Source organism: Pan paniscus, chromosome 14 (assembly GCF_029289425.2).
Source record: "Pan paniscus chromosome 14, NHGRI_mPanPan1-v2.0_pri, whole genome shotgun sequence".
Taxonomy (NCBI): Eukaryota; Metazoa; Chordata; class Mammalia; order Primates; family Hominidae; genus Pan; species Pan paniscus.
The window spans coordinates 73,113,519-73,137,397 of NC_073263.2; the positions used below are offsets into that span (position 1 = coordinate 73,113,519).

At 31.6% G+C, this 23,879-nt stretch overlaps 1 protein-coding gene across 3 annotated transcripts in view; it reads right to left on the reverse strand.

Moving 5' to 3' along the window:
* Positions 1 to 23,879, reverse strand: part of DACH1 (dachshund family transcription factor 1) — a 430,993-nt gene that overhangs the window by 95,135 nt on the left and 311,979 nt on the right. The window lies entirely within an intron of this gene.

Sequence of the window (23,879 nt, forward strand, 5' to 3'; positions counted from 1 at the left end):
TCAGCCAGTACACTTCAGCTCCCTTCCCCTTTAGGGAAACAGATTTAGGAAAAAAATGCTTCTATCTAAATAATCTATGACTACAGCTTTAATAACCTCTTCTGGTTTGCATTTGTTTTAGCATCTTAAAATAATTGGGGTAGTTGTGATTATATCAACTCATATATAAATATATTTCACTGTTAGTTTTATTTTTATGAATCAAATGAAATTTTCTAGTTAATAAATATACAAGGCTAGGCCTAACTTTAAATAATGATAAGAATATATTTTTCTAATTATGGGATACATTATACTGAGAAAAGTTAATCACAATTGAATCCAAGAAACATGTAGGAGATATTTTTATCTGATTAGAGACAACTATTCAGGTTTTACCTGCTTGTACCGATAAACCACTTTACTTTTAGAATAACTAACTGGTCAGGAAAATTGTTTTAAGACTTAAAAAAAAAAAAACAGGAGAGATATCAATAACATTCTTTTAAAAAATTATTAGGAAAAGACAATGAAGACTGTGAGTCAGAGAAAAGCTCTTCAAAGCGTAAAAGATTTTTTCCTATATTTTCCATTAATTGCAATTAGAGAAATTTTTTTAGAGAAATATTTTCTCCATTTCCCTATTTTTCATTTGGAAGTCAGCTTTCAAGGAAATAAAAAAGTTTCATAAGTAATTCCTCGTATTTTCAATCTAAAGATCAGCATGAGAAAAGGAAAGGAAACGTGACAGTGAAATTTATATCTTTTAGGACAAAACTCCAAGCTTGGCTGTTACTTATTTGCCTAATTTTCCTCAGTGGCTTAAATTAGGCTTAAATACTATGATGTTGATATTACTTTAAAGTCATGACCACAGTTATTTCCGGCCTATATTAAATTCTAATATGCCATTCAAAATAATCTCATCAGATTATTTAAGGGTCTTTTCTGCAGTACCTTTTCTACATTTTCCTATAAAACAGCTTGATATTTTCACTCTCTCTTTAGTTCAATGAAATCTCTATGGGAATGTACTTATCAGGTCTTCCTTTCTTGCTTTCTCTTTGTCTCTGTCTCTCTCTGTCTATCTCTCTCTCTCATTCTCTCTCTCTCTGAGTGTGTGTCACACACACAAACACACACACACACACACACAGACACTTTACTGTATTGATAGCTAGGTATCCAGAATAAAAGAGTACTGAGGAATAGCATCAGTATGTATTTTTTATTGGTATTTCAACAAGGGTCATTTCTCTTTTTCTCCACCCTACCCCAGTGGCACAGAGAGAGAAAGACTTACATAAACACATGAGAAGCTTGGTCAGGAAATTAGACATCTTATCTCTGGGTCGGCTAAATAAGGACCAATAACCTAGGCCTGCAGCACTACTCGTGATAACTGCCTTTACAAAATGAAATTTTGACTTCTTCACAGCTTAGCTACAAGAAGACACTATCAGTAGACCAGCATTTCTGTGCAATATGAGGGGTAGTAAAAGATTTTAACATCTGACAGGGGAAAATGAACAACTGATAAAAAGTCTTTGAAATGTTCTCTCAATGTGAGGCAATATTTTTTATGTTGATTTACATTTTTATTATTGTTTACTTTCTTGATAGACTGAAGGTATACTAAACATGAAATACATAAATCGAAGGAAAAATTCAAAAATCAATAGCAACAATAAAAGGACAAAAATATTTTAAAAATAGTTAATTGTCTTTAATATTAAATTATGCTCGTTAATTTAATTGCATACTTACTTTGTTAATGATTTGAAATCATTGAGAAATATTTATTACTTTAATAATATCTACATAAACCATTATGAAAAGTAAAAACATATTGATCATATTGAAGTTCTACTTCTAAAATTAAGCAAAACATCAACACCAGAACTTTTAGTTTTTAAGAGTAGACAATGTTTTGATGATGCCCAAAGTGAGCAATTGTAATTATGGGGAAGGAAAAGAAATGAAGAAACAGTATCTAGATTTTAAAATTAAATATAAAATATAATTTTAAATCTTTAATACTTACATTAAGAATTCTTCTGATGTGTGGAGAAAAAAATGAATAAGAGGTAAAATTTAAAACAATAATAACTAAATTCCATTGTCATACAATATCATAAAAATAATAAAGTTATAACTCATCTTTTATGGTGCATGGATGATTGAACGAAAAACAAGTTGAAATTTATCACTAAATGTACCCATTCAAGTAAAACTTGCACTTAATTTTGTCCTTGTTTATAAGAGCTAAATGAGTGTTCTATGCAAATAGTGCTGCTGAAATTTTAGAAGAATGTAATTTTATTTTCATATGAAAGAGGTGAGGAACAAGTTAAAAGCACGTGGAAAAAGATCTAGTGACTATCTGACTCTTTAACTCCCAGAATAATAACTTAACAAATCAGAGTTTTTCTATGTTTCATAAAACTATTTTAATAAATATTAAATGTTTTACATAATTTATTTAATTTTTAAGATAGAAAAATAATACTTAGAAAACCAAGCTTACCATTATCAGTATATTAACACTGTATTATACAATTTATAATGTATAATACTGATTAAGGTTTGGTATTAGAAAAACCTTAAAGAAGCATATTTATAGATGTTGCATTTTTAGATGTTATTAGACATACTAATCGGTGTATATCATGTGAATTTTCTTTACAAAATTTAAAATGTTCAACTGGCTTTTAGCATGTATAAGAATTTCCAAATAATGTATCATTAAGATTTTCATTTAAAATTTGGAATGTTATTGTTAACCAAGAAATCAAAAATAAAGAGTGATTGTGATTATCACAAATTTGGTCATGAAATAAGGAGACAGACTTAGCAAATCTCATATAAAAATAACATGGTAAATATTCCTTAATTAACAAATATGGTAAATTCCTTCAGCAGTTCAAAGGGTTAAAAAAGGTTTAAATAAAGTCAGGCGTATTTTTTTTCCCCCAAGACACTGCTTTGATGCTGAATTTACTTTCCATACAAATATTTATAGTGACCTCTTGTATTACTTAGCTTGTTCGTGCGCATACTTTATTTACCAATCTTGATTTTATATCTTTTTGATAATTTCCCAGAATACCTAGAACCAGCTCTATAACAACTGGAAATATTTGTATAAATATTTTGAAGATTCAATAAGCTATCTTATATGATTTTTTTAAAAAATGTTTTGAACAATAGTTTAACATTGTCTTCCAAGTTGACTAAATCAAAGTAAAAACATGCACTTAAGTACATAGAGTAGTTTATTTGGATAATAATGACTGAAAATTTCCCACCAAACTTGATGTAGAAATTGGTTAAACATAATAATTACGGTATTACTATCTTTAAATGATTGATTCTCATATTTGTTTTATTTGATAAAACTATTTACTTTTATTTCATTTTGATAGTAAATGATTAAGAGAAATGTATTGATTTGTTCCTCCTAATCTTTATTCTAGTCAAAAATTTAACAATACTGATCCAGCTAAATTTATCATCTCTTGAAATAAGAAATTAGAACAATTAAATCTAATTTAAATAACTGTATCTTATTGATAAATGTATTCAGAAACATCAAAATTCAAAACAACTAAAATTTACACTCAAAATAATTGCTTTCAAAAAGTTTTATCAGGAGAAATCTTTCTCAAGCACAATTTTATCCCAAAGATCTAGGTAGAGATACTTTGGTTAAAGTGTTAGTCTATGGAATGCTGAAATCTCATATCTAGTGAAAGTTCTTGACACATCCTCGCTATTCAAACCCTAGGGCTAATAGTAAATACTTAGGAGATTACGGACCTGGAGGCAGTGTGCTCTAAGAGACAGAGCATAATAATGAGAAGAAACAGACTGTCTCAATAATAATTGCATTTTTTCCTTATGCCTTGATTGCATCTGCTGCCCAGTGGCTGCAAATCCAAGGATTCTACATTTATGGAAATTATGTGCCAAGTTTCATTCCTCAGATCAACTTCAATAAATATTATGACATGCATTCATTCAACAAAAACTTGGAGTGTTTATTCTGTGTGGGGCACTAATCTGAATGGTGGGTTGAAGGTGGTTGACAAGGATAGACTTCACAAATCATGCAAACTTCAATGTAGGAGACACTCTTGAGCTTTCTCTTTCTATCATCCTTTCCCCATTATCAAATTCCTCAAGAAATCCGCTCAACACCACTTCAATCAATCCATTTCTCTCCACTTTAATTGCCAACACCCTAGTCAAAGTCACCATCTTTTCTCACCTAGAGGTCTTTAATAGCCCCTTAATTAGTTTATTATTTAATTATAGCTCCGCACACCATTATATATTTTCAATGCAAAAATCAATTAGAATCCTGTCATTCCTCTGGTTAAAATCCTCAAAAGATACTCATAAAATACAAACTTCTTACCAAAGAATGCAAACATCTCCAGGCTCTGATCACTTCCCTACCTCCCTGAATTCATCTTACCATGTGTCTGCTTTAATCTTTATGCTCTGGCCAAGAGGATTCATGCCAGTTTCATCCTGCTTGAGGGCTTTGAGCCTGCTGGTCTCTTTGCCTAAAATGTCTCCCCAGCTCCACTGCACCAGAACTTGCCATGACTGCCTTTGCGTTATCATTCAGCCGCAGTTCAAATGTTGCCCAGAGAAGCCTCTTGGTGCCATCCTATGTATGAAAGCCTACCCTAGCTACTATCACATTTCCCAGTCTCTTATCTGTCATACACAAAACACCAACTAATATAAGTTCATATGTTCGTTTCTGTGTTTATCATTTACTTGCTTATTGCTGATATCTTTGATAAGAATATAAATTTTATGAGAGCAGGGGATTTGTTGATCATCTTGCTTCCAGCAGCTAGAACAGTGCCTGGTCCTCAGACCTCAATGAATAATTGAAGGGAAAAAAGGCAGAAGTAGGGAAAAGCAAAGAAATTTCAGGAATGTCTATATGATAACAACGTGAGAGTTCCATAGAGAGAATAAATAAAGTCTTCAATGGCTCCTTCATGATTAGTCATTTCTCAATCCCATCTTGAAAATATTGTAGTTTTTAGATTTATCACACTAAACTTCAATTTTGTCTCAAATTTGTCTTCTCCATTAAAAATTGTACTCCATGAGGTGCCTTGTTGTCTGTATTTCCAATTATCTAGTTGGAATTATCTAGCTTTATCCAGAATAGCTGCTCAATGAATATTTTCTGTTTACTAGACAAACATAAAAATGTAAAACTATATTTGTTGTATTTTTTCATAAGGTTCTTTCTACTGAAATCATAAATACATGAGTCATGTAGATATTTTCTCTATGAGTTTAAATATAACCCACAAAAATCCAACTCATTTTATGCATCAGATATGCTAGCTTCTGAATTTTCGATGAACCCTTTTCTACTTCTCTAGACCAGCAAACACAATCACTCATAAACTGCATCTCACATTACACTATTGTTTTTGACCTTTAAAACTCAATGCCCCACACTAGGCCACTGCTCTTTTAAATATTCCACATTGATTATTTCTCAAGGCTAGAAAATGGAACCGATTCAAATAATACTAAGGTTAAAAATCTAATTACTTCAATCATAGAATGAAATGTTCAGTGCCATCTTCAATTTCGTCATTTTATTACAGAGGTGATACATGAGTATTACAAAGAAGATACATTAGGGTAGATAATCCCAACTAGTGGTTCTATAATGGGAGTGTTTCTGATGTTTTGTTTTCCTCAAAAAAAAAAATTACTTCATCAAAAATGATTTTATTGTAGTGTTTGGAGAAGCAAGCGTGGCAAAAGAAACCTTGGAAGGTCTCCCTTACCTATATAAGAATTCTGAGCAAGGAAAAGGAATATGCAGAACACAGGCAAGGGAATGTGAACTTCGAAGGGAAACACTGACATTCCATTTACACAGTCACAAAATGGATCTTCACATTTTAATAAAATCAACAGTATAAAATATTTAGACCTTCACATGAATTCTCCAGGGGAGCACTGAACAACAAACTACCAGAGTTTCTGGATATTTTTAGGAAATGCAAACAGCATAGTACATTTAGTTTAAAAATAAAAACATACTCAGTTTAAAAATGACTGCAGTTTCAAATGCTGGCACCTATCTTACCTACGGAGCTCTAGATTTTATTTAAAACAAAAATAAACACAAGATTCAGGGTCAGGTTAAAACATGTATTTGCTGCATTTCAATTTCGTTTCATATTTCTTGTCCTTTTAAAAAGAGGAAATAACATTGTTAACATGGTAATTTCAGAGTTTATTTTAGGCAGTTATTGGATATTTATGTTTATCACATAAAAGTCATCTTTCATTCCTCGATGTTGCACAGTTCCTTATATTTTATTTTTTAATCTTTTGAATGAGATTTAAATGTTTAATGTCTAAATATTCAAAATGCAAATGTATAACAGCTGAAATTGTTATGGTTCTGCCATATACACACAGCTCTATTTGCTAAGAGGCAAGAAATAGTGAAAATCATTTTCTCATTCACTGTTGTATAAAAACACTCTCACACCGGGTCTAGCTGTTATTATTTTTTGTCAACTCCTGTTTTGCTTCTATCTCTTGAACTTGCATGTTCTATGGCCCGTAGTGATATTCATTGATGGGTGCTCTTGATATTCAGAAAAATGCTTTTCTTTGCCTCTTAACCATAAAGTTCAGCAATGACAACCAAAGATTAGGTTGTGCGCACCCTTTCAGTTGTGGACTACAGAAAATCTTTCCTTCGAAAGACTTTCTAGAAACCTGTCAGAATTAACTATAAAATTAACTGTTTGATTATCAACCATGAGCCTATAATACCAGGGGTTAACAGAAGCCCACAATCTGCAATATATCCATAAACTCTCTGAAAATGTTACTGATAGGAACTATAATCAACATAAAAACTTGCAGCAACAAAGGAATCAATGTGCACAAATTCCCCGAGGATTTCTGCTTTCCTAAATAAAGTTTGTATTTCTGGCTAATTCTCTTAAGATGCTATTTTACACATATTTTATTTTTTAGTGAATTAAATTTGGGTAAAATAGAGAAAGTAAATTACACCAAGCTTTATTTATTTCCTGTCATTTCAACTCAATCAGCACTAAAACTTTTATGAAAGTACTACGGTTGATCAATGTATTTGTAAGAGAAAATATCAAAAAAGATGGAACTGGAAAAGGAAGGGCAATACAAAGAATGCGGTCATGAAAGAATTGGTTGTATTTTAAAGAGTATCTTGTATTTTTTACTTTGTTTTAAAATAACATTCAAAATAAAGATGATTTAAAAGATCATATTCTTAATTGCATCAAAAATATGGTAAATTTTATTTCAGTATCAATAAAATGATCTATCATTGGCATGAGATAAACTTTATGAATTTAGGCTTCCATGTCATTTATTCTATATTGTATATCATATTTATTTATAATATAAATTCACTAGATAATATAATTGGAAAATGTTTCCAATTAGATTCAGTATTATGGCCCTAAAATGGATGCATTTCTGTTAATATAAAAGTATACCTGGTACATTTTATCATGCATTAGAGATTTTAATCAGGTAATCTACACAGCATCTGGAAACCTAAGCAGAGGCAAAGTCTGCTATAACAAAGGCACTGTAACAGTTCACCTTCAGTGAAGAACAATAATGCATTATTAAATTCACTTTCCTGCTCAGTGGTTACACTTAGCTGACCACAGCAAATTTGCTCTCTGCCTGGTCCTCACAAGTTGGCAGAAAAATAGATTCTGTCACATTTAACGGGTTTAGAAAATGACAGGATGCCTCTTTTGTTTTAACTATAAACCATAATCTTTCAGAAGTAAATATAATTACAAATGCCTTTGGTCATGTCATTCTTAGGATGGATATTATATGTGGGTTATCACAGAATCATATATCACCATAACTATCATTAATAAATGAAACTGATACTACATATCAAAAAATCCAGATTTTTTATGGAGCTTTCATTCCATATGACATCATAATTCTTACAGTGGAGTAAAGATCATTTTGAAACCTTATAGAGCTCTGAACATTACAGCAACCTGTAGGTTTTTGTTTTATCTTAATTTATGTAACTCACATGAATTAGGGTATTTAGTCTATGACAAAAATATCACATTGAACAAACTCAACTTCAACTTCTATAATATTGCCTAAATTAAAATGGAAAGAAATTTTAAAGTCACTGATTAAATGATCACCAACATAAAAATATATATGATTGTTTATCTATTAACCCATAAACCCTTTCCTTAACACACATACTTGTCCTATTAATATGCCTATTATAAAGGAAATGCTATGTTTTTTATTTTATGTATTGTTAAATTTAGATTATCATGTTACATAGCACTTTTTGTCAAGTAGGAGAGAAATAAATATTATGTAATGATGAATTATGTTACCATCCTAGAAATATTTTCATAAGTAATAAGTGCAAATTATGATGCTATTCCTTATGGATAATGAAGTTCATATATAATTTTATTTTTTAAAAAACCTGATTCTTTATGGTTCTATAGAAATTTTACTTCAGAATACTTTACAACTAGGTGCAAGAGATTTACTAACCAACACCAAAGAAATATTGCTTCCTTACTTGACAATGAGTATCAGTTACTCAAAGAAGTATTTTTATAGTTTCCTGAAATGTCTTTCATAAGGGCTTTTAAACTTTATTGTATGTTTGAGCTTATTTCACATAATGATCATGATTATAAAACAAACTGGCATAGTTTGCCTTAATATTTAATTATGCAAATAAACTATGCAACACCTTGAATAAAAATATCAATTATAAAAATATCAATTAAAGAAATAAATTCATTGCTTGACTCTAAGGTCTGAATAAAACTTTTTCTTTACAAGAAGCACACTGGACTTGCGATTTGTATACATATCTTATTCTATAGGTTACATTTTCCATATATAAGTTCATTTATATGGCATTTTACATTTTTATTGATAATATCACATGAATCATTTGTTGTCAGAAAAGAGAAGTCTCCTGCCGTAATCAAATGAAAACACTGACATTTTTACATGGTGTTAAGGGTTAAATTCTTGTTATTAAAGAAAAAGAATACCCTGTGAAATTTGCTTTGCAATTTATTTCAATTATATTGATTTTAAGGGTTCTAAAAATGAGTTGCAGTAGAATTCTATGGAGCTTTTTAAACATTTAACATCCTTTAGCTTGCTATCCTTTTTAAAAAATTATTGACATTTGTGGAAAAGTCACTGATATTTGCCCAGTTTTTTTTTTTTTTTCATCTTCACAAATTTCAGGCCGGGTATGATGGCTCACTCCTGTAATCCCAGCACTTTGAGAAGCCAAGACAGGCAGATCACCTGAGGTCAGGAGTTCGAGACCAGCCTGACCAACATGGTGAAACCCCTTCACTACTAAAAATACTAAAAAATTAGCTGGGCATGGCAGTGGGCACCTGTAATCCCAGCTACTTAGTAGGCTGAGGGAGGAGAATCTCTTGAACCCAGGAGGTGGAGGTTGCAGTGAGCTGAGATTGCGCCATTGCACTCCAGCCTGGGAAACAAGTGAAACTCCGTCTCAAATAAATAAATAAATACATACATAGATACATACATACATACATGAAAAATAAAATAAAAAACAAAGTTCAAAATTGTACATCAGGTATAAAAAGTACATTGTGGTTCAGATAAACTTATTACATCACAATATGAAAATATAACTTATTCCTTAATCATCTGAGTTATTATCATACAGGCTGTTTCTTCCTTTCATGGTAAAAATGTTAAATTATTAGCTATAAAGAATTGATAGAGAAAAATACATGTGTTGATAGCTGACTTTTAAATATCAATAATGTCATCATTATTCTAAATTTCTATTTAAAAATTTTTCCACAATAAATAAATCTCTCTCCTCTGTGGCTTGTCTAAAACAATGAGAAAAGTCTGTTTAATCTTGAACCACTGCCATGATTTCCAGAACACTGAAAATACATGAGTGTTTCATATATGAATTTTATTGGAAGCCAAATTTTTCTGCAAAGAAAATATATAAACTCTAATCTAAAGTCTAACTTCAAAGTTTCTCACTGTACCATCCACATGTTATAGAGAAAATAAGAACTTATAAGCCAGTATACCTCTATATAAGGAAGCTGAGAACTTTGGCTATTTGATGCCAAAAGTAATATTCAATTTAAACAATAAGTGAGCATTTTGAGGAGATTAAAAGCTCAGCTATTTTACTATCAGCAATTATTCCAAGTCTATGAAAGCTCTTAGTCTAACAAAGATCACAGCAAAATAAAATACATTCATGAAAGGAAAGATTGAAGATCCTTGAGGAACTGAAATTAATGGCACAAAAGAGATTTTCCAATATTATTGGCATAGACTTCTCTCTCCTTTCACCCACTGCCTAAGTTTGAAAACTGGATTTAAGTCAGGAAACAACAAGGTCTGTGTTTATGGTATGTGAAGAATTTAGGTTGTATGCTTATTGGTGTCTGAAGGACTTAGGTTCACTACAAGAAATGTAAAAGCAACAAAAGGAAAATGTAATTGCATCACTTTTGGTCTCTGAGTAATGTCTGGAGGATACACTGGAATCAGCACACATCCCACATTGGAGTCTTTTGTACATATTTAATCCAGTGTTTTTTGTAAAATCAAGTTGAATCCTAGTAAGGATGATATGAACTGAAAAATCAAAATATTTAGATGATTAAAACAAATAATAAACTCTACAAGAACAAATGAATACATTTCAATTCAGAGGAAAAAACAGAAAAAAACTCTTGATTCGCATAATGTTTCTATTACTATGATTAAAGAGAGACATTGTTAAAATTCTGATTTATTTCTCAGTAGACAATGAGAACTAACATGCTTGATCAGATACCATGGGCCAAGTACTTTTCTAAGAGATGCATAGGGAATCTAACTTAAATCTTGTGAGGTAAGTAGATATATTGCTTAAACTCCCCATCTGCCTTGATTTGGATATTTTTCTAGATACAATAACGGGGACAATACTGATATGGAGAATGTAGCACCATTCATCTCCAAAAAATTCCCCTTGATTACAATACTTAATTTATGACATAGGTCATGAGTAGTCTCTGTCCCATCTGTAAATAATAGCGAAACTAAGAAAGGCACTTGATCCTTAGCCGTAGATTTAAATAGACTACTTCTGCTAAGATTCCCCAAGAAGAACCACACCTTCTCTCCTAGTACGAGAGTGATTTACCACATATCTTTCTCTAGAATTGTCCCACCTTACCACTAAAGCACACAACTCTAGCAAAACTCAGAAAGGCATTTTATCCTCAGCCATAGGTTTAAATCGGCTATTTCCACTAAGATTCCCCAAGAAGAACCACACCTTCTCTCTTAATACGATAGTGATTTACCACATATCTTTCTCTAGAATCATCCCACCTTACCACTAAAGCACTCAACTGCCTATGACAATTCTCAAACAAGCCATAGGTGTAGAAAGAACTATATCTATTGGGTAGGTGTGGCAGAGAGAGAATGGAAATCTTCCTGCGTATTCCTTATTGCCAGTAAAATGTAAAAGAAAAACAAAGCCATGAGACACATGACTCCTTTTGAATAGAGGTTATAGTTTAGATAAACTCCTATATATGGGTTTAGTCTTCATTATCATTGATTTTATTCAAAAACTTCTCAGTATGGTTTGAAAATACAACAATGTCCTACGTCCTTTTGTTTAACATTCATCTCTAACTTTTTAGCAACAAGCACAGTGGTGCTTACCACATAGCAGGTAATAACAAATTTCTGAATGAATAAATTAATAAAGAAAATTGCTCACTTAAAAAAAATGCTGTTAAGAAATCATTTACTGTGATTTTACTTAAATGTATGAGATTATGACTGCAAAACTTCCCTATGTCCTTTCACAAATGTTTCCTGGAATTGTATTGTTCTAAATGCTATCACTTATATTAAATGACAATTGAACAGATAAATCATTCTCTTTTACGCAACACACTGTAGTATGACAGTCTTTGTGACAGACACTGAAGATCCAGTTGTAAATAATATAGACCCCACCACATATTCATGGAACTTGCAACCTGGTGAATTACAAATCTTATCAGGGCCCTCCAGATTCACTGTCCACCCTCTCTGCCTTCCTCTCTGATCTGTGTGACTTCAGGATGAATCCAAGTCCTATGGATAGATTACTTAATTAAACAACCCAGCAAGCAGATCAGATGGAGCACCAGAATGTGACAGCCTGGCTTCTACTAAGCCCTAGATTACTGCATCGTCCTCTGTACCTACACCTTGAATTATCTTACTTCTATGAGCTGTCTGTTTTCTGATAGGACCCTGAGTGATATGGCACAACACGTATACAGTGCTCCATACAGATGGAACAGTTTTGCTAATTTTTATAAAAACAAACTTGTTTTTTTCAAGTACTACAAACTGAATTTTTACAGATGAAGAAACTGAAGGTCACGGACATTCGCTAATTTCCCAAGTTCAAAATTTTAACCAGGACTTGAATAGAGAAATCTAATCCCAAGGATATTTTCTTACCCTCATGCTAGAGTGCTTCCAGTGATAGTCATCTCTTAGATGAATATAAAACTATTTTGTGAATTCAAGATTTTTCCATAATAGATTACTTGTGTTATTATGGAATGGATAATAAATAATAACAATCATGATAAATGATAAGGTCAATATATAGCAAATTGAAGAAAGTATAAAAGCATTATATACTTATTTTCATGCTTCATTAGTAACCTCAAAGTATCTCATAGTTATCATGATTTTTAAATAAAGACAGAAAGAAAGAAGAAAAGAAGAAAGGAAGGAAGAAGGGAGGGAAGGAGGGAGGGAGGGAGGGAGGAAAGGAAGGAAGGAAGGGAGGGAGGAAGGGAGGAAGGAAGGAAAGGAAGGGATGAACCTGTGAAACATTCAACTAATTAATGATCGCCTCATCTTCTGAAAGTATTTTTTATTGAAAATTTTTTAACAAAATATAGTCCACAAAATAATTCATTTGTGCTGTCTTTTAAATGAAGAACCATAAAGACAAATGTAATCACAAGTTTGAAATATATAGCCATCATGATTTTTTAAAAGTATCCTAACATAACTTTAACATATTCACAAATGAAGACTAAACAACTTGTTCCCTTCATTAACATAAGGGAAGATAATTATCTATTAAATTTTCTACATCCAAGAAGCTGTGATTTGAAATCAAGGCAGAGAGGCATGCAGTAATTCCAAACTTAGAAGAGCATAGAATGGCAAAGCCTTCATAAATATCCATCAATTTTGGCCACTTATACAGATATCTGAGTAGAAGGGGAATTCCCTTTAGGTAGTGATCCAGTGAAGGCTGATACATTTTTATGTAGAAAATTACATTTTACTTAGTTTTAAAGTAATTTGGCTCCATATGTCAAAGAGATCAGCTTTCTAAAGTTTATATTGCTTGCAATAAAAATTTTTTAAATCATCCTATCAACTGTTTCCTCACATCACAGCTTTGTAAAAGCACACAGGATTGTCAGACTGACTTACCTTCACAAAAGTATAATTCTCAAGCACTTGCGAACCAGATTACATTTTTCAAAAGAGGGATATATAAAGAAGAAAATTAATTTATGGCTTTTTTAAAGTAAATTTTTTAACTTGTATCTTAAAGATTTACATTGGATATAATAAATTTCTAATAATGTATTTAATAAATGGCTCCTCCTGAAATATACCAATAAAATAATCCTTAGTTATTACTATTTTGATATGAAATTATAGAACATTACAACATAAGGGTACTTTACTTGCTTGGAGTGGAAGCAAAAGCAGTTGTTTTTAAGAATTTAGAAACATATTGAGCATTCATTCTTAAAGTTTAATCACCACTTAGGTAGAGCTATATGCAATTACTTTTAAAAAGCATTTCTATACACAATATATTGCTTATAATTAATTCAATGAACTATCAAGGCTATAAAGATTAAATAAGAAGGAAAAAAATATCCTTAAAAACCTCAGCTATGGTCTAAAAGTTAACTAAGCAAAGTGACCTAGAGAACAATCCTAATTAAAATGCCTGATATAAACAAAGCTTAGACCAAAAGCACTAAAAACAATTGAATACTTATTTTATTAATCTAATGAATCATGTATCATATCATTACAACTTCGTATATATCATTAATTTCATTCCTTTCACTTAAGCCTTTTATTGGGATTACTTCAGTTATTAGTTGGTCTAATGTATTGGTTACCTCTAAATCTCGCTCTACAATCTCTTCTTATCTTGTTGCATAAACCCTTGCGTGTTATTCAAATTGCTTCATTTATTATGATAGCTTTCCCATGTAAATTGTGCTGACTGCTCGCCCTTGCACAGTCCTCATTAGACTAATGAAAACCTTCAAACGAAAAAACTAAACAACCTGCCAAATAAAGGTCTGAGGTTATTATGAAAATTACAACTCTGGGAGCTGGAAGAAGCTCTGTTCATTAATTCATGCTCAGCAAATTGCTAACTAATTTAGTTGCACTCCTCTGCATTAATGGATTATTTTATAAAAATGTTTTCCACAGCCCAAGACCTTTGGTGCATGCTTTTGAGAGGCTTGAATTCTAATCAACCTTAACAGTAAATTAGGAATGTAATATCTAAATAATAATTGGGATGGCATATGGAGGAAAATAGTGTTTAAAATCCCATGAAAGGTGCTTTTGGTTTTCAGCTTCATCTGTCAATTTCACAGTAGTTAAAACAATTGTACTTGTTTAATATTCTGAAACTGTAGCATAAGATACTAGCAACAATGGTAATGTAAAATTTTAAAGAAAATCTAAAATGCAGCTTCTACTGGCACAAAACTGATTGTTATACACAGAAGTTATCACATACATCTCTAGGAATAATTTGTCAAAAGGAAAAGATTAAGTGGTAGTAAGCAAGGAAAAGTCAAAGAAAAACACTACCCAGTTTTCTACAGCAGGTGGGCAAGATCTCCTTTAAAATATCTTCAAAATATCACCAGGTTACTATGCATTTAAACATAATAACCACTAGTTCCATATTAACTTCTGATCTATTTCATATAAACTTCAAATTAGTTCTAGTGTCTTTAGGATTTACCTAAGCTTGGCTATTATGTACAAGCCCTGCAAACAAGGCTGACTGAATGTGTTAAATCATCCTATCAATTTGATGGAAGAATTCAAACTGCTCCAAGCACAAGAAACAACAGGGGTGTTACTCTGCTTCTTAACCTATAATACAGCATTCAATGCAAGATCACTCCATCATCTACCAAGAGAAGTTAAAGCGTTTGTGTGTATGCAGGGGTATACGTGTGCACATGAGAGGTTATAAAAAATTTTAATAAAAGTAGAATGTGAATGTTAGGCAAAATTGAAAATATGTTTTTAAGTGGCAACCCTTTCTCTTTTTAAAAATTTAGATACTTGGAAGATATTTTGAACAAATAAGAAATTTATTTGTATTTAGTGATGATTAGCCATAAGATAAACAACTTTGTTTGTAGAAAAGTCATTATTATGTCAAATAATTATATGTCCCTGTGGCAGTTTATATCTCAGGTTAGAAACTTCAAAAATATTAGGTCAGAATATATGCAGTTTCAGATATTCTATTCTTTTATTCCATAAAAACATCATCATACAGAGTAATCTGATATCTGTGGAAACTCAGAATTTGAATTTTATTATTCTTTCATATTAAAAAATAAGAAAGCTGTTAGAATCACTGAACTTTTAACAGTCATTTTTGTACATTTCTAAATAAGTCTAACCAAGGAAGGAAAACAAGTGTTTTATAGTTCTTTGAGGAAAAAAACATAGCTGTCCATTTACAAAATTAAAATGTGCAAAATAAAAACATCTTCAGCTCCACTAAACAATGTTGGATTGTTAATTACTATTCTCAAAATTAAGTTTCAGGCACTGTGTGGTGGCTCACGCCTGTAATCTCAGCACTTTGGGATGCTGAGGTGGGTGGATTGCCTGAGCCCAGGAGTTCGAGACCAGCCTAGCCTACATTGTAAAACCTCATCTCCACTAAAAATACAAAAAGTAGCCGGTGTGGTGGCGTGTGCTTGAAGTCCCAGCTATTCGGGAGGCTGAGACCCAAGGATCACTTGAACCTGGGAGGTGGAGGTTGAATTGAACCATGATTGTGCCACTGCACTCCAGCCTGGGCAACAGAGCAAGACTCTGTCACCAAAAAGAAAAAAGAAAGAAAGAAAAAGAAAAAGTTTCAATTTGGGGTAAATTCTCACTCAAATAGACATAGTAAAAAATACACATAACCTTCCTCTGTAGATCACTTCCATACTAGACTATGCAAACTATCAACTGGAAACTAGCAAAACTGAAAGAAATCTACTAGCAATATGCTAGTAAATTGCAGGGAAAAAAAACTAGAGATAACCAATTCATTAAGCCAAATAATAAGTTATCCAATCACATCTTAGATGAAAGCAATAAAATAAGGGAATTTATGATGATTGATAAATCATTAAATGAAGCAAATTTCAATGTGAAACTGATAAGTGAGTCTACTAGTAATTTGTTCTCTACCCCACGTTTAATGCTTTAAAAATATTATCTATTTGCACAACTATATAAAAACAATCTCTTAAACAGTGAGGAAGTGAGTCATTCCACACCTACGTATTAAGAAAATAAAGCAGATTAAGTGGAATAATAGTTTTTTTAAATGAGGAAAAGGCATCTCATCTGATCACAAGTAAAACTACTATAATGTATAAATTTATAGCATTTATAAGACTGCTCTTGTCTCTTTGACATATAGTGCATGAAAATTATCAGTAGATATTAACGTGATTCAGTTTTCTAAATATACGAAAAAGTTACTAAAATCTAAACATAGAAAAGATGTACTGGAGATATAACTGAGAAACCACTGAGGTTGTCAACACTAATAAATGACTCTATTTTTAAATATAATATTCATATTGCTTATATGATAAATTCCTGGGAAATGTAACCTTTATGTAAAACTGTAGTAATTTACTTTACAAGTGGCATGTGTGAGTAGTTCAAAGACAGAATTCTTACCCATCAGAGGGAATCTTGTTTGATTTCTAACCCACTCTCTTGTAGCCTATTCACATCTAATACCCACTATCACCTGTGATTTACACAGCCACACACATTTGTTTCTCCTCAGTATATTTATTGAATGAATTCTAGGTTCATTGAAATTGTATTAAATAAATAAAGATTATTTTGAATACAATCATTGACATATAAAATAGCTGATTAATGTAGTTAATTTAGCAATTTTTTCCTCCAAAACTGTACACATTACATTTTAGCTATATGTAATCAAAGTGCTGTCTACAATATTATAATTTCAAATTTCCTATTTGGGGTCAAATGTAAATCATGATAACTGTGGTATTATGAATTGTAAATAGATAATATTCTAATTCAGAGGTTTAAAGCATGTATATTTTCCAATTTATATAATCAAACCACTTGCTCATTAGCTAACTTGATAGTAGTAATGGTTTCCATTGGATATTTATATGCATCAAGCACTCCAGACATATATTATCTCACTTAACTCTGAAAAGAAATTTATTGTACCCACTAATGCCAGACCCTGTGCTAAGTATACAAAGAAGGTGAGAAGACATAGCTCCTGCCCTGAAGAAGTTTGGGCTGAACACTAGTGGATAGGAAGGCATACATATCCCATGTAAGGAAAGAAACAGAAATCATGTAGGAAAGGACAGAGGATGTTTGAGAAACTTGAAAGTTCAGTGTGACGTGATGGTCATCAAGGCGCATGGGTAAAAAGTAAATAAATATTATAGTCTATATTTTATACCAATTGCCCATCATTTACAGGGCTGTTATGAATATCTTACAGTAAGTATTTTCCTCAATTGTCACTGAAATATTATTACAAGCTCTGCTCCTAGAAATAATTCATAAAAGAACAAAACCAGTGTCTTAAGCAAGCTGAGCTATGGCTTTGCATATGAAATCTGCTATCTACTTAAGAAAGAGCTCTGGGATCCAAAGAAAGTTGTTGTTGTCCAGTGTTATAATCACAGAACTAAAAGTGATGGCACTAAGTTCAACACTTATTTTCGAGGCATGGAAACTGAGGAGGAAAATTACATAGGTAGGTAATAGAATATTTTACAGGAGACTTTGAGATATGCCAACAAAAAATATATTTAGATGGTATAAGTGAAGGAGAAGTTGCGTGTTAGAGAATTTTACAAGTGAAAATACTCATGGCCCTATAATATGTGTTAACATTATCAAAATATAGAAAATTTTAAAGAAAAAAGGCTTTTAGTCTATGCAATTCTATATAGACACAGGAGATACTAACAGGCTCCCATATAGTTGTTGTATGTAATATTTAGTATTGATTCATTTGAATAAGATCTATTTAGAATTTAAAAGAAAAAAGCCATTTGTTTACTTATAATTTAATTTTTTATTGATACATAATAGATGTATATATTTTGGGAGTACATGCGATAGTTTAAGACATTTACATAATTTTTAAAGACCAAATCAGTAGAATTGGGATATCCATCACCCTAAATATTTGTCTTTTCTTTATGCTAGAAATATTTGAAATTATCCTCTTCTAGGTATTTTGAAATATGCAATAGATTGCTGTAAACTATAGTCACCCTATTGATTTATTGAACATTAGGTCTTATGTCATCTATCTAACTGTGTATTTAGACCCATTAATCCTCTCTCCTCCCCACTGTTCTAAACAGCCTCTGGAAACCAGCAATCTAACTACCTTCATGAGATCCGCTTTTGTAGTTCCCATGTATGTGAGAACATGTACTTATTGTCTTTCTGTGCTTGGCTTATCTCACGTAACACAATGACCTGCAGTTCCATTCATGTTGCTGCATGTTTGAAGACTCAATCTTGATTTAAGTTAGGATTTTTAAACAATGAGAACTGCACAAATAAAAATATATTTCAAAAATTATTTCCAAAAACTTGAATAAAGTGATACATAATGATTTTCTTTCAAAAGGGCTTTGTATGAAAATGGTCCATAAGGTTGGATGCTAAGACTAAAATATAAAGAAGAGACAAAAAGCCAAATATGGCCAGTTTGCTAACTACATTATTGCCTTTAGTGCTGTGTCCTTCACTTTAGATTACCAGTATGAAAAGTTTTTATACAAAGATGTTGAGCATTGGAAATCTTGAGCATTCCCCACCAAGCAGAATATGACACAAAAGAAGTGCTTTATGGCCTGAAGCAAATCCCCTGGATTTCCTGCCTCCCTCAGATTAGTCCTGCCTCTGAAATGTTGGTCTCCTGAAGTTGTCACCAGTGAAAGAAAGTTTTCTTATTTCTTATGAAAACAAATGAAGAGAAAAGCCTTATCTGTAGGAGAAATGACATATCAAGAAAAAAATCTGTATAATTTTAACGAGGAAAGGGAGAGACAGAGAAAGAGAGCGATTGATTTGCATTTCATTTCTTTTCATTCACATATCTAGCTTTCAGTAAATATTTACTCATTGATTACTTCACATTGGACTACTTAATCCAAGACCAAAATTCAATAACACAAATTAGGTATGCAACAGTTAGTCACAACTATAAATGCTTAAGTTTTCTATAATTGGAAGAAGTTAATATTATAGGCTTATCTCCATCATATATATAATTTTTGATCAATCAAAAATTAGGTAAATTGTATAATAACAAAAATGTACATATTGAGTTACAGGCAAGGAAAGAAGTGTGCTCCAAAATTTGTTGAAAGTAGCAGCAATTTAAGAAAAACCAAAACAAATTATGCATGAGAGAGCAACACTGTAAACTAGCGTCAGTGGACAAATGTGTGGAGGATAAACAGAGAGCTCTAGCATCAAGAAACAGTGAGCCTATTTATATACCACAAATGTCAATTATTACAGCCTATTCCACTATATTTAGAATGAGGGAAAAGATCAGCAATGTTTTAAAACACAGAAAGCTCTTGAGAACTCCGGATGTTTGGAAAAGCTGAAAGACAGTTTTCATGCATATATATATATGGATGTGAATATATATATATATATATATATATATAGAGAGAGAGAGAGAGAGAGAGAGAAAGAGACAGAACTAATAGACCAGGTGTGGTAGCTCACGCCCTGTAATCTCAGCACTTTGGGAAGCCAAGGCAGGTGGATCACCTGAGATCAGGAGTTCGAGACCAGCCTGGCCAACATCGTGAAATGCTGTCTCTACTAAAAATACAAAAATTAGCCAGGCGTGGTGGTGGGTGCTGTAATCCCATATATATATATGGGATTATACATATATACATATGTATATTATACATATATACATATATGTATATTATACATATACATATATACATATATATGGATATATATACACATATATATGGATGTGAACTGACATAGATTCAAGCCTAAAACTTTTGTTTTATATATATATAACATTTTGTTTTTGTATTTTGTATTTTTATATTTTTGTGTTTTATATTATTATATATATAACATTTTTGTATTTTATATATATATTGTATATATATATATGCATATATATGCCTTAATTATACTCTCTCTAAGCTCAAAACCTTATGTGAGCATTCTTTATTTTTAAGATGGAATGAATTTACTCAATAGTTAAAACCACTGGTCCTTCAACTAATGGTGACTTAATTTTTTGGGCTAATAGAATGGAGCCCATAGCTATTTAATATTAAGAAGAACATAAAATGTTCAAGTTACTGATGCTTAAGATTTCAGACCACAGTGATTCTCAGAATACAAATAAATTTTGGCATCTATTTTTGGAATCCGTGTTTTCTAAAGAATTAATTGTCCTTTGAATAATTTAGTTGGCAGGCAGAAAATTACATTTAGGTTCAAGCCTAAAATGTAACGAACATACAATTAATTTCTCCACAAATATCTATCTCTAAATGAAGTTATCTGTTTGATATAGATATGAGTTGTAGGAAAGTTACAGGGATATTATGAGGCCCATGAAAATTTTGTTATGAAAGAAAACAATTTTTAATTTCGTAGTTTCTATCAATCTAGAAAGCCTATGAATATTTACTATTAATTCACTATATTAAAAACTAGATAAAAGAAGGTACACACAAGAGAAAAGCATCACATAACAAAACGTTTACTAGAATAGTATCAAAATCTATTAAAATTTTGAGATTACATATACACATTTGAAATCAATGATACTTTCACATTTCTAGGGAGAATCTTAAAAATTTATTTGTCACTATAAAATATATGTCAAAATATTGGGAAACTGTCGGGCTATGGTCAAGGACTTTGTTCTTACAGCAAAACAATTTATAAAACCTTGATGTAAGTACCATTAGTGATATAGTAAGTTTTTATGTATATTCGTGGTCAGAATGTTCTAATGTGTTTCATATAAATGTGCTTTATGAAGGTCAGAAAATTCCACCTTTGGCCTTGCTATTAATCCTTAAAGCATGTGATCTCCACAGTTGTTTTAATTCTTGTCTATCTCTTAGAAACTTCTAGTAATTCAGCCCAGATCAGTATGCACTCAAAGACTGCCTAGTCTGTTTAAAGCAAATGTAGTACATTCTAGTAGTGGAAGGATAGCAATGAAGAAATAACTTCCAAATAACAAAGCAAATACTTTAAAACATGCCTAGATCATCAACCTAGTATATTATCTCAAAAAAGGCTCCACGGTGGCAAAATTATAATAATAATAAATAAGTAGAGAGATTGAAATCTTGACATATGAAAAAGGAATAGTTATGAAAAATATAGGTCAATTCAAAGGATAACATGGCACAAAGCTCTCCACCAAAAATTCTAGTGAGATTTGTTATTCCAATTCTAGTACTGGTCATTCCTTTTGTATTTTTCTCTTCACTACCACCTCTGGACTTGTATATTTCTCTTAGCCCTTCTCCACCATGGTGCTGCAAGAGAATTTAGCTCTAATATCCTGTCATTCATTGTAATAACATAAATTAACTTCCTTCTTATGCATCCCAAGTTAAACTTGGTAAATAGTATGTAAGGGAAAATTGAGAAAAGAGTGACTCAAATAATTTTCTGTAGGGCTTTACTCTTTAGCTCAACCCTAGTGGAGAATGATTGTGACACCCATACATTTAATTATTATATTTAAATATCATTACTTAAAACTTGAGTCTTTGATGAAACTTTATGTTTTACCAGTATACTAATTTTTCTTATCTTTTCTTTTTTTTTTTTTTTTTGACATGGACTGTCACTCTGTCACCCGGGCTGCAGTGCAGTGGCGCGATCTCAGCTTACTGCAACCTCTGCCTCCAGGGTTCAAGCAATTCTTCTGCCTCAGCCTCCTGAGTAGCTGGGACTACAGGTGCACACCATCACGCCCATCTAATTTTTGTATTTTTAGTAGAGACAGAGTTTCACCATATTGGTCAGGCTGGTCTCGACTCCTGACCTCGTGATCTGCCCGCCTCAGCCTCCCAAAGTGCTGGGATTACAGGTGTGAGCCAGTACACCCAGCCCCACTATTCTAATTTTTACAATATTGCTATGCATGGATTTTTGATTAAATATCAAAAGTATAGGTCAAAATAAATATGATGGATAATATACATGACATTCTGCTTTACTGTTAATGAAGAGGTTGTGAAAAAAATGTAAGTTAAAAATTTAGAGACCATCTGACCTAGTCGTGCACTGCATTAGAATGCCTAATATAAATAGCACATGATATCAAGTTTCACAATAAATAATGTAAAAATTTTATTAATGTCTCTATTTCTCAATTATGCCTAGATGTTAACATGTTAGTACCTAGATTATTGTTTTCTCACTGACATTCCACAGCTCAAATAATCTAATTTGTAGAAATATACTCCTTCTCCCTAAGGGATTTAGCAGAGCTATTTTTATGCTGAAAGGGAAATGTTTTATGTAAGCATTTTTACTTTTTTGTGAGTAGTCTTTTTGGTGGGAAGAAGGTACCCCTCCTTAACTTAATCTCCCTCCATGCATTTATTCCTGTTCAATTATTTAAATACCCAATTTTGTTTCCTTTCCTTGCTGACAGCTGATTAATTGTGCCCCTTTTATGTTTTCCAAAGAAATACCCTTATTCACAACACTGATTATTTGATGGCTTTGTCAAAAAAAGATAAGCAAATTATCCTATCTATATTTATAAAGTTTGAAAATATTAAGTTAAAATAAAAAATAGGTGGGAAGATTCTTATATCCACAATTTAACACTTACAATTTGAAAATACATATTTGCATCTCCAAGAATAAATTTCTAATATGCTGACTAAAATATTTTAATTTTTTCATGGAATTATCAAATAAGGCATGAAAATACACATTTTTGCCTGTGAAAAATGGGTTTGATTGACATTAACAAAATATAAGAAACTTTTTTAGCTATGTAGAACCTGAGCTTTCTTGGCATATTTTGAAACAACTAGTAGTACATTGACATATAAAATATATTTCTGTTTCCTTATTGGTCTGTAAACTGTTTTTTTAATTCAAAAGAAGACAGAATAATCCTTTCTATATTGTTATTGTTCTATCATGCTAAGTAAAATGACAGTGACCCTGAAGGTATTGAAAAAGTCAAATAGCAGACCCTTTAGGAACTGAGAGATAACAATTGGGACTTTTTTTTTTAATGTACTGGTAACTAAATTGTAACTTACCTGTTGTGTAAGAGAAGTGCAGCAGGTCTTCATTCATATCTCTTTTTTGTTGAATGAATAGGTTTAATTTGTACTTAATATTGTGGATTTTAAAAA